The following is a 10,793-nucleotide window of genomic DNA, read 5'->3' as shown; positions in this document are numbered from 1 at the left end:
AGATGGTGGGAAAACTGGCAGAAGCTGGCAAAGAGTGAGAATTCATACCAGAGCTTTCCCGGGTTTCTCTCTGTGGTGTGTCGACCACAAATCGGCACTTGCCGTGAGTGCTTGCCGTCTATTTCTGCAAGGATTAAATCATGTGCTGCTTTAGCTGCTGACCTTCAACACCGCCTGAATGAGTTCAAGGTGAAGAGCAGAAATGAGGCATTCTGTGCTCTGGGAAACCAGTGGGACAGGTCTTCAGAGAGCTAGATATTTTCAGGAGCTGGTTTTATGAGCCAATTCTTGTGTCTCCTCCTATCTTGAAAAGCACTAAAATCCTTCCTAGTGACAGTTGCAGAAGCTTCACGAGACCAGCAGAAACTTTCTCCAAAAAAAACAACAACAAAAAAGTGTTTTTGATTGCAGATACTCCCCCTTTACCAAAATCACACATATTCGCTCCTTTCCCCCTGCCTTTTTGGAATAGTTTCTCAGAGCTATCTGAGGTGCTGTCTCCTGGGCTGCAGTCCTCATATGGCCCCAAATAAAATTTAACCCACAACTCCCATGTTGGGCATCTTTTTCAGTCAACAGGTGCTTGGTCAAGAAAGGAAGATTATATTTTGTCCCTTCCTTTCCAAATTCAGGTTAACAGGCTGTCAGAGGAGACCAGACCATCAAGAAAACATGATTTCTGATGACCCGAGATTGACCTGGGCCATGGGAGATTCCTCAACTCTTTCTTTGTCCTTAGAATGTATTTTTGGCCCATCATTCCCACAATGGGGACCTTTTTCAAGGATACAATCTTGAGAGATAATACGTGGTTGAGATCATCTAGGCAGTGTTCTTAACTGAACTCAATTAAGGCCTCTATGCAAAATTTTAAGATGCCAGTGGGTGAGGGCAAAGATTTACTTACCTTACAAACATCAAAAACATCTTTCTATGTAAAGTCCCTTGCTTATTAAATCTTTAACCTACCTATCAGAAACCATCTGCCTCTTTCTTCAGTCTGTCCCTGCCTTCCAAGTAGGGAGGTCAGTTTCAGATTTCACCCAGGAAGGTCCCAAGGTTTCAAACCAACAATTCATAATCCAGCCAGGAGACCAAATGGGGTGGGAAGGAATCCCAAATTGGTCATCAATCCCTGTGTGAGGAGGGGTGACCCATATATTAGATGCTTGTGGACCACTGAATGAGTGTGGGACAACCCCCAAAAGCCAGCTGGTTTGATGTGTTTGTTTGAGGAACTTCTGCAAAGTGGGGGAATGAATGGTTACACAGTGGGGGGCTCTTACTATGAGCAGGTCTGTGGTGGCCACTGATGCTTAATAAGAGGCTGACTCTCAAGTCAGAAAATTGGAAGAAGACTGTAGGTTAGAGAAGGATGTGTACTTGTCTCTGCTAGATTCAGGGCTGGCCGACAAGGTTAATAAATTGAGGATGCTAGCACGCCATTTTGCAAAGCTAAGTAGGGCAAAACCTACTGTGAATTACTGTCCAAGTGCTTGTGACAAAGCCTGATTGGAATGCTAAGAGGTAGAAACCCTAGGAAAATGAGGAGAGTAAAGGATGGATGTCGTGGGGATTGACAGTTAAACAAACACTCCATACTAAATGAAAGCAAAAGCACAGTAACAGTAACTCAACCAGCAATTGTTGTTCAGTTACTCAGCTGTGTCTGACTCTTTGTGACCCCATGGACTGCAGCACGCCAGGCTTCCCTGTCCTTTCTGGAGTTTCCTCAAACTCATGTCCATTGAGTTGGTGATGCCATCCAACCATCTCATCCTCTGTCATACCCTTCCCTCCTGCCTTCAGTCTTTCCTAACATCAGGGTCTTTTCCAACAAGTATGCTCTTTGCATCAGGTGGCCAAAGTGTTAGAGCTTCAGCTTCATCACTCCTTCCAATGAATATTCAGGGTTGATTTCCTTTAGGATTGACTGGTTTGATCTCCTTGCTGTCCAAGGGACTCTCGAGAGTCTTCTCCAAACCACAATTCGAAGGCATCAATACTTCAGTGCTCAGCCTTTTTCATTGTCTACCTCTCACATCCATACATGACTACTGGAAATACCATAGCTTTGACTATTCAGAGCTTTGTAGGCAAAGTAATGTCTTTGCTTTTTAATATGCTGTCTAGGTTTGTCATAGCTTTTCTTCTAAGGAGCAGGCGTCTTTTAATTTTGTGGCTGCAGTCACTGTTCACATTTCCCACCAGGGAACCAAAGAAAAACTCTGAATTCCTTAAATTGAGATATCTGGTTTTCTTTAATTACCAATAAAATTTTGATTTCTAGGCTACCTGACTTCTGTTACAAAACTTCTATATAACCTGGCTCCTCCCTTTGACTCCTCAGAGCAGTTCTCTCATGGTTACTTGAGAAGCTGTCTCCTGGGCTTGAGGTCCTAAAAATTCCCACTGAATAAAACATAACTCTTGATCAAATCAAGATGGTGGAGTAGAAGGACATGTACTCATTTCCTCCTGCAACAGCACCAAAATCACAACCACTTATTGAACAGCCATTAACAGGAGGACACTGGAACCCACCAAACTAAAAGACATCCCACATCCAAAGACAAAGGAGAAGCCGCAACAAGATGGTGAGAGGGGTGCAATCATGATAAAATCAAATCCCATACCTGCTGTGTGGGCAGCCCACAAATTGGAGAACAGTAATACCAAAGAAGTTCTCTCACTGTTGTGAAGGCTCTGAGTCCTACATCAAGTTTCCCAGCTTGGGGGTCTGGCACAGGGACTAGGAACCCCTAGGGAATCTGACTTTGAAAGCCAGTGGGGTTTGATTACAGGACTTCCAGAGGACTAGGGAAAACAGAGACTCCACTCTTGGAGGGCCCAAAGAAAATCTTTAGTGCACCAGGACCCAAGGGAAACGAGCGATATCCCCACCAGACACCGAGCCAGACTTACCTGCTAGTGTTGGAGGGTCTTCTGGGAAAGTGTAGGTCAGCAGTTTCTCACGATGGGGTGAGAAGCAATGGCAGTAGCAGGCCTGGGAGGTGTCCCTTGGCCAGTGAGCCCTCTTGGAAGTCACCATTAACACTACCATAGAGCCTGCAGACTCCAAGGCTGGATCAACTCGGGCCAACCAACTGACAGGAGGGAGTGCAGCCCCACTCGTCAGATAACTGGATTGAAGTTTTACTGAACACACACTGCACACCAGAGCAAGAAGCAGTTTTTCCAACTACCAGTCCCTCCTGTCAGCCTCACCCACCACAGGGCAGACTGAAGAAGTAATAAGAACCACAGCCCAACAGCCTCCAGAACAAAAACTCAAACCAGAGAAAGTTAAATGAAATGAAAAGGCAGAGGACTAGCTCCTAGATGAAAGAACAGGATAAACCACCAGAAAAACAACTAAATGAAGTGGAGAGAAGCAGCCTTCCAGAAAAATAATTCAGAACAATGATAGTGAAGATGATCCAGGTTCTTGGAAAAAGAATGGAGACTATGCAAGAAATGTTTACCAGAGACCTAGAAGAACTAAAGGCAAAAAAAAACAGAGATGAACAATCAGTAGTAGAATAACTGAAGTAGAAAAATGGATAAGTGACCTGGAAGACAGAATGGTGGAAATGGTGCAAAACAGAATATAGAAAAAAGAATGAAAAAAAAAAAAAATGAAGACAACCCTAGAGACCTCTGAGACAAAAGTGAATGCACCAACATTTGAATTATAGGGGTCCCTAAAGGAGAAGAGAGATATAAAGAGCCTGAGAAAATATTTGAAGAGATAATAGCTGAAAACTTCCTTAATAGGGGAAAGGAAATAGTCAGTCAAGTCCTGGAAGCACAGAGTGTCCCAGGCAGGATAAACCCAAGGAGAACACACAGAGACTCATAGCAATCAAACTGACAAAAATTAAAGACAAAGATAAAATATTAAAATCAGCAAGGGAAGGTGACCACCTATAAGGGAACTCACATAAGGTTATCAACTGATTTATCAATAGAAACTCTACAAGCCAGAAGGGAATGGCATGATATATTTAAAGTGAGAAAAGGGAAGAAACTACAACCAAGAATACTCTATCCAGCAAGACTCTCATTCAGATTTGATAGAGAAACCCACAGCTTTCCAGACAAGCAAAAGTTAAGAGAATTCAGTACCACCAAACCAGCTTTGCAACAAATGCTAAAGGAACTTCTCTAGGCAAGAAACAAGAGAAGCAAAAATGCTACCTAAAGAAAATAAACCCAAAAGGATTAAGAAAATGGTAATAGTATCATACATATTGATAATCACTTAAAATGTAAATGAATTAAATGCACCAACCAAAAGACATAGACTGACCGAGCAGATGAAAACATGTGCATGTATACATGTTCACTTACCACATCACTACTTAACACCCCATATTGTATGTAATTATTTTATATTGTTAGGTTAATTGTATTTTCATTATAACTTGCAGTTGTAATTATCTTTTCTTTCTTGTCTGGCTATTAATTGTGAGAAATGATACACATCACTTACTATTGTAATTATGTAACTATTATTCAGAGAAGGCAATGGCACCCCACTCCAGTACTCTTGCCTGGAAAATCCCATGGACAGAGGAGCCTGGTGGGCTGCAGTCCATGGGGTCGCTAGGAGTCGGACACGACTGAGCGACTTCACCTTCACTTTTCACTTTCATGCATTGGAGAAGGAAATGGCAACCCACTCCAGTGTTCTTGCCTGGAGAATCCCAGGGACGGAGAAGCCTGGTGGGCTGTCATCTCTGGGGTCGCACAGAGTCGGACATGACTGAAGCGACTTAGCAGCAGCAGCAACTATTATTCACCTGATATCATAGTTTCATGATTGGTGGACAGAACATAATAGAAGTATATATCACTAAAACTACCATTTGATAGAAAAACTGTAATCATTTTTAAAAATCCAGATGCATATCAGAATTATCTTGGAATTTTTGAAAAACACAAATGCCAAGGTATTGTTTTTTTGCCCAGAGCTCTAGATGTAATTCTAACGAGCAGCTATGTTTAAAAACAACTAGACTATATGATGATCTTTTAACTAGTTTGTTTCACTTTTTCTATTTCATATTCAGTGCTCCCATTTCATTTAGTTTTTATTTTCCAATTTCTCTGTCTCTTTTGTTGTTGTTGCTCTTTCTCAAGACTTTATCAAGTGTAGTAGGAAAGCTTTTGTATACATATATATATAATATATATGTAGTAAGTATATATATTGTAGAAAACGTGAATTTTTTCTAAGTTTTTGCTAAAATATTTTTGAAATTTTGGTTCCACTTGTTTGACTAAGGATAACTAGAATGCTCGATTTCTAACCTATATTCACTCAAAACTGATATATTTCCATTTATTCTGGCATCTAGCATTATTGCTAAAAGTTTAGAAAGTTTATTACTTAAGTGATTTAAAAAAATTTTGAATGAGGCTTCAACTTCTAACACAATTATAAAAATATAAAGAAGTATTATGTTTTATGATATAGTATTATTAATGAAAGTTTTGTTTCATTTGTTTCATTCAGGTTTGTTCAAATTTCACAAAATTTAATGCTAGTATCCATTATTTGTTTACATATCTTACTAAAGATTGCACATTGTATTTAGTTGCATTGAGCTGCTTCAGCTGAGTGCAACAAGTTCTGATAAATTCTCTTTTCATTATTTTATTCATTTTTATTCATATTTACAAATATTTTCTAACTTTCCTTGCTATGGCTTCTTAGATACACCCATCATTTAAAAGTGGATATTAACTTTTCAAATCCATGAAATTTTTAAACTATCCTTGATATTTATTTCTCACTTTGATATTAGTTTAGCATTTAAATGCATTCTTCTCTGAAATCACCCTCTGTGTTTTTTCAGTCTTCTAATTGTTTTGAAGCTTTCAATGGCTAAGTCAAAGATCTCTCTTGGTAAAAGTCACGTTGCACTTGAAAATATGTGGGTTATTTTCAAATATTTTTTGATATTTATTTCAACATAATTCCACAGTTATAAGAGAACAGACTCCATATGATTTCAATACCTTTAGACCATGAAATTTTTGCACCTTGTTGTATGTCCCTGGATATGTTCCAATGTTTCCTGGTTTATAGTCTATGGGATCTTGAATAGAATTTGTACTGTGCTGCTCTGTGAAAACTGTATAAATTTTAATTATGTTAAATTGGTTCACAGTGCTTTTGAGGTCCACTATGTGCCTTCTACTTTTCCGTCTATTCATTCTATTAATTTGTCTGTTAAATTTATTTTTTAATGAAACAAAGATGAATTTTTCATGATAAAAGGTACAATTCACAAAGAAGATAGACATCATAAACCATTAGACACTTTAACAACAAAGAAACAAAGATACATTGCAAAGATACAAAGCAAAATTCAGAAAAAAGATATGAGAAAAGGAAAAAATATATAATCATAGTTAGACATATTAACATTTCTCTGAGAATATTTTATCAAGTGCAGAAAAAATAAGAATAGGAGCATCTTGAATGATGTCATTAATAATTTAAATATAATAGGTTTATATTTAATTTATATTAATCATATCCTACACAAACATATTTAAAATTTTGTATCTCATATGTTGTTATTAGATGTCCATAGGACATTCAGAAAAACTGGCAAAAAGATGAAAGAGAAAGTTGCTCAGTCATGTCTGACTCTTTGCAACACCATGGACTGTAGCACGCTAGTCTCCTCTGTCCATAGAATTCTCCAGACAAGAATACTGGAGTGGGTTGCCATGCCCTTCTCCAGAGATCTTCCAGACCTAGGGCTTGAACCCAGGTCTCCTACACTGCAGGCAGACTCTTTACTGTTTGAGCTATTTGGGAATCCATTAGATGTCCATAGGACATTTAGAAAAACCAGCAAAAAGATAAACATAACTAAATTTCTATTAAATGCTAGTTTTGGTGATATAGATTTCTATTTTCTGTTGACCAATCATGATACAATGGTATTAAGTGAGTAATAGTTACAGAATCACAATAGTAAAAGATGCTGATCAGTTTTCAAAATCAATAGCCAGACCAAAAATAAAAAGATAATTACTATTGCAAGCCATAATGGGAACATGAGTAACCTAACAAGATAAAATGATTACTTGCAATTTGGGGGATCAAGCAGAGTGATGTGGTAAGTGGAAGTGCGTATGTGCACATGTTCATCTGTTGGTGCATTTAATCCACGGAGAAAGAAATGGCACCCACTCTAGTATTCTCGCCTGGAGAATCCCATGGACAGAAGAGCCTGGCAGGCTACAGTCCATGGGGTCGCAAGCATTGGACACAACTTAGAGACTAAACCACCACCACCACATTTAAGGTAATTATCAATATGTATGATCCTTTAACCATTTTCTTAATTGTTTTGGGTTTATTTTCTGTAGTTAGGGCTTTTGCTTCTCTTGTTTTCTGCCTAGAGAAGTTCCTTTAGCATTTGCTGTAAAGCTGGTTTGGTGGTGCTGAATTCTCTTAACTTTTGCTTGTCTGGAAAGCTTTTGATTTCTATCAAATATGAATGAGAGTCTTGCTGGGTAGAGTATTCTTGGTTATAGGTTCTTCGCGTTCATCACTTTAAATATATCATGCCATTCCCTTGTGGCTTGTAGAGTTTCTGTTGAGAAATCTGATAGCCTGATGGGCGTTCATGGTCTGGTTAATGGTGATCTCCAAGAGGGTTTACACCAAAGGGGACTTTGCAAAACTGCGTCCAGTCCCCCCATCCCTGTGGTGAGCCCCTGCTGACCCACGCCTCCACAGGAGACCCTCCAACACGTGCAGGTAGTTTTGGTTCAGCCTCCTGTGGGGTTTCTGCTCCTTTCCTCTGAGTCTTGGTGCATGCAAGGTTTTGTTTGTGCCCTCCAAGACTGGGGTCCCTGCTTCTCCCAGTGGAAGTCTTGTAGTCAAATCCTTCTGGCCTTCAAGGTCAGATTCCCTGGGGATTCCCAGACACTTTATCAGGTTCCCAGGCTGCGAAGCCTGGTGTGGGGTTCAGAACCTTCACAACAGTGGGAGAACTTCTTTGGTATTATTGTTCTTCAATTTGTGAGTCACCCACCAGGCGGATATGGGATTTGATTATTGTGATTTTGCCCCTCCTACTGTCTCACTGTGGCTTCTTCTTTGTCTTTGGACGTGGGGTATCTTTTTTGATAGGTTCCAGGGTCCTCCTGTTGGTGGTTGTTCAACAGCTAGTTGTGATTTTGGTGCTCTCACAGGAGGAGGTATGTGTGTGTCCTTCTACTCTGCCATCTTGAACCAGACTCATTCTATTAATTTTTGAGAGTTTGATATTGAAACTCCAACTGAACATCATAATTTATCTATTGAAAAAATAATTGTAATATACAGTGGAACTATATGTAACTGTTCTCTATTTTCCAAGTCTCCTGTAAATATGTTATCATACTTTCATAATTTAAAAAATATAATTCTAAACTTTTAGGTTGTGACTATTTTTTAAGTCAACAATATGTATACATAAATACATATAGTGTGTGTGTGTGTGTGTGTATACAGTCAGTTCAGTTCAGTCGCTCAGTTGTGTCCAACTCTTTGTGACCCCATGAACCGCAGCACCCCAGGCCTCCCTGTCCATCACCAACTCCCGGAGTCTACCCAAACCTATGTCCATTGAGTCAGTGATGCCATCCAACCATCTCATCCTCTGTCGTCCCCTTCACCTCCTGCCTTCAATCTTTCCCAGCATCCGGGTCTTTTCAAATCAATCAGTTCTTTGCATCAGGTGGCCAAAGTAATGGAGTTTCAGCTTCAGCATCAGTCCTTCCAATGAATATTCAGGACTGATTTCCTGGGTAGATAAATTGTTCAGTATAATTCTTGTGTCAATTCTCTCTCATTGAATCTTAACTTTCTTTAGGACATGCTCATTAACCAGCAAAGTTTCTAATCAGAATATGACTCTGGTCACTTAACACACACACACACCAAAAAAACAACCTCTAGGTTATTGCTCAGCAAAAAAAGGACAGAAGCATATTTCAGATGTTTTGCAATGTCTCTCATTTTATAATTTTTGTTATCCACAAGGGGAAATGATTATTCTTTCACTATTCACACTTCACATCCATTAATGTTAATTAAAATGGCACATGGGAAACAAACGCCAAAATTGCCTATAGTGTTGCTGGAGCCCTCAAAGTGGCTAGCTGAAAATATGCATAGATGATGACACAGTAAATGAATCTCATTGGGATAATTCCGCAGCTGAGTAGCTGATTTGCACCAGCAAAATCTAATTATACTAACTAGCTTCCTTATCACCCCCTATGGCAATACAGACCTATTTCAAGATCATGGGAGTCCAATGAACTAGTTAACCTTTTCAGGTTGTCTACTTTAGTTACTGTTTTTTTCCATAGAGCAGTTTATTGAGATGCCGTTCATGTAACGTATTTGCTTTTGAATCACATTCCATTGACATATCTTCATAGTAAAATTTGAAATTACACAATTCAGGAGTTTTAGTATTTATTTCAGGGGTATCACTACCTATAAAGCATCACCCTAGCTCCAACATGTTATTAACATGACATTTTCTCAAGGGATAATTATGACCTCTCAGATACCAAGTGGAGAAGGCAGTGGCAACCCACTCCAGTACTCTTGCCTGGAAAATCCCATGAACAGAGGAGCCCGGTAGGCTGCAGTCCATGGGGTCGAGAAGAGTCGGACACGACTGAGCTACTTCACTTTCACTTTTCATTTTCATGCATTGGAGATCAGATCAGATCAGATCAGATCAGTCTCTCAGTCATGTCTGACTCTTTGCGACCCCATGAATCGCAGCACGCCAGGCCTCCCTGTCCATCACCAACTCCCGGAGTTCACCCAGACTCACGTCAATCGAGTCAGCGATGCCATCCAGCCATCTCATCCTCTGGCGTCCCCTTCTCCTCCTGCCCCCAATCCCTCCCAGCATCAGAGTCTTTTCCAATGAGTCAACTCTTCGCATGAGGTGGCCAAAAGTACTGGACTTTCAGCTTTAGCATCATTCCTTCCAAAGAAATCCCAAGGCTGATCTCCTTCAGAATGGACTGGTTGGATCTCCTTGCAGTTCAAGGGACTCTCAAGAGTCTTCTCCAACACCACAGTTCAAAAGCACCAATTCTTCGGCGCTCAGCCTTCTTCACAGTCCAACTCTCACATCCATACATGACCACAGGAAAAACCATAGCCTTGACTAGACGAACCTTTGTTGGCAAAGTAATGTCTCAAAAGCAAAAACCTTTTGAATAGTCTATCTAGGTTGGTCATAACGTTCCTTCCAAGCAGTAAGTGTCTTTTAATTTCATGGCTGCAGTCACCATCTGCAGTGATTTTGGAGCCCAGAAAAATAAAGTCTGACATTGGAGAAGGAAATGGCAACCCACTCCAGTGTTCTTGCCTGGAGAATCCCAGGGACGGGGGAGCCTGATGGGCTGCCATCTATGGGGTCACAGAGTCGGACATGACTGAAGCAACTTAGCAGCAGCAGCAGCAGATACCAAGAAGTCCATAGTGGAATCATATTAAATACAGGTAAGCAAAACGTTGAATTTCATTAATTGAGATCCAAATGTTCTTAACTCTAAATACTTTTGGTTTAATTTAATAAACATTTATTTCACATAAACCCAATGTCTTTTTTCCTGAGAATTATCTGGTATATAAGACATTTATTTTGGCTAAGTATTAACATTTTTATTTATAGGTGGTGGTGTTTTCAACATGCTGATAAAAATATAAACATTATAAAAACATATACCAGTCTTTCAGCTTTTAA

The sequence above is a fragment of the Bubalus bubalis genome, chromosome 15 (assembly GCF_019923935.1).
Source record: "Bubalus bubalis isolate 160015118507 breed Murrah chromosome 15, NDDB_SH_1, whole genome shotgun sequence".
Taxonomy (NCBI): Eukaryota; Metazoa; Chordata; class Mammalia; order Artiodactyla; family Bovidae; genus Bubalus; species Bubalus bubalis.
The sequence above is the reverse complement of the archived record's forward strand: the minus strand, read 5'-3'. Positions refer to the sequence as shown.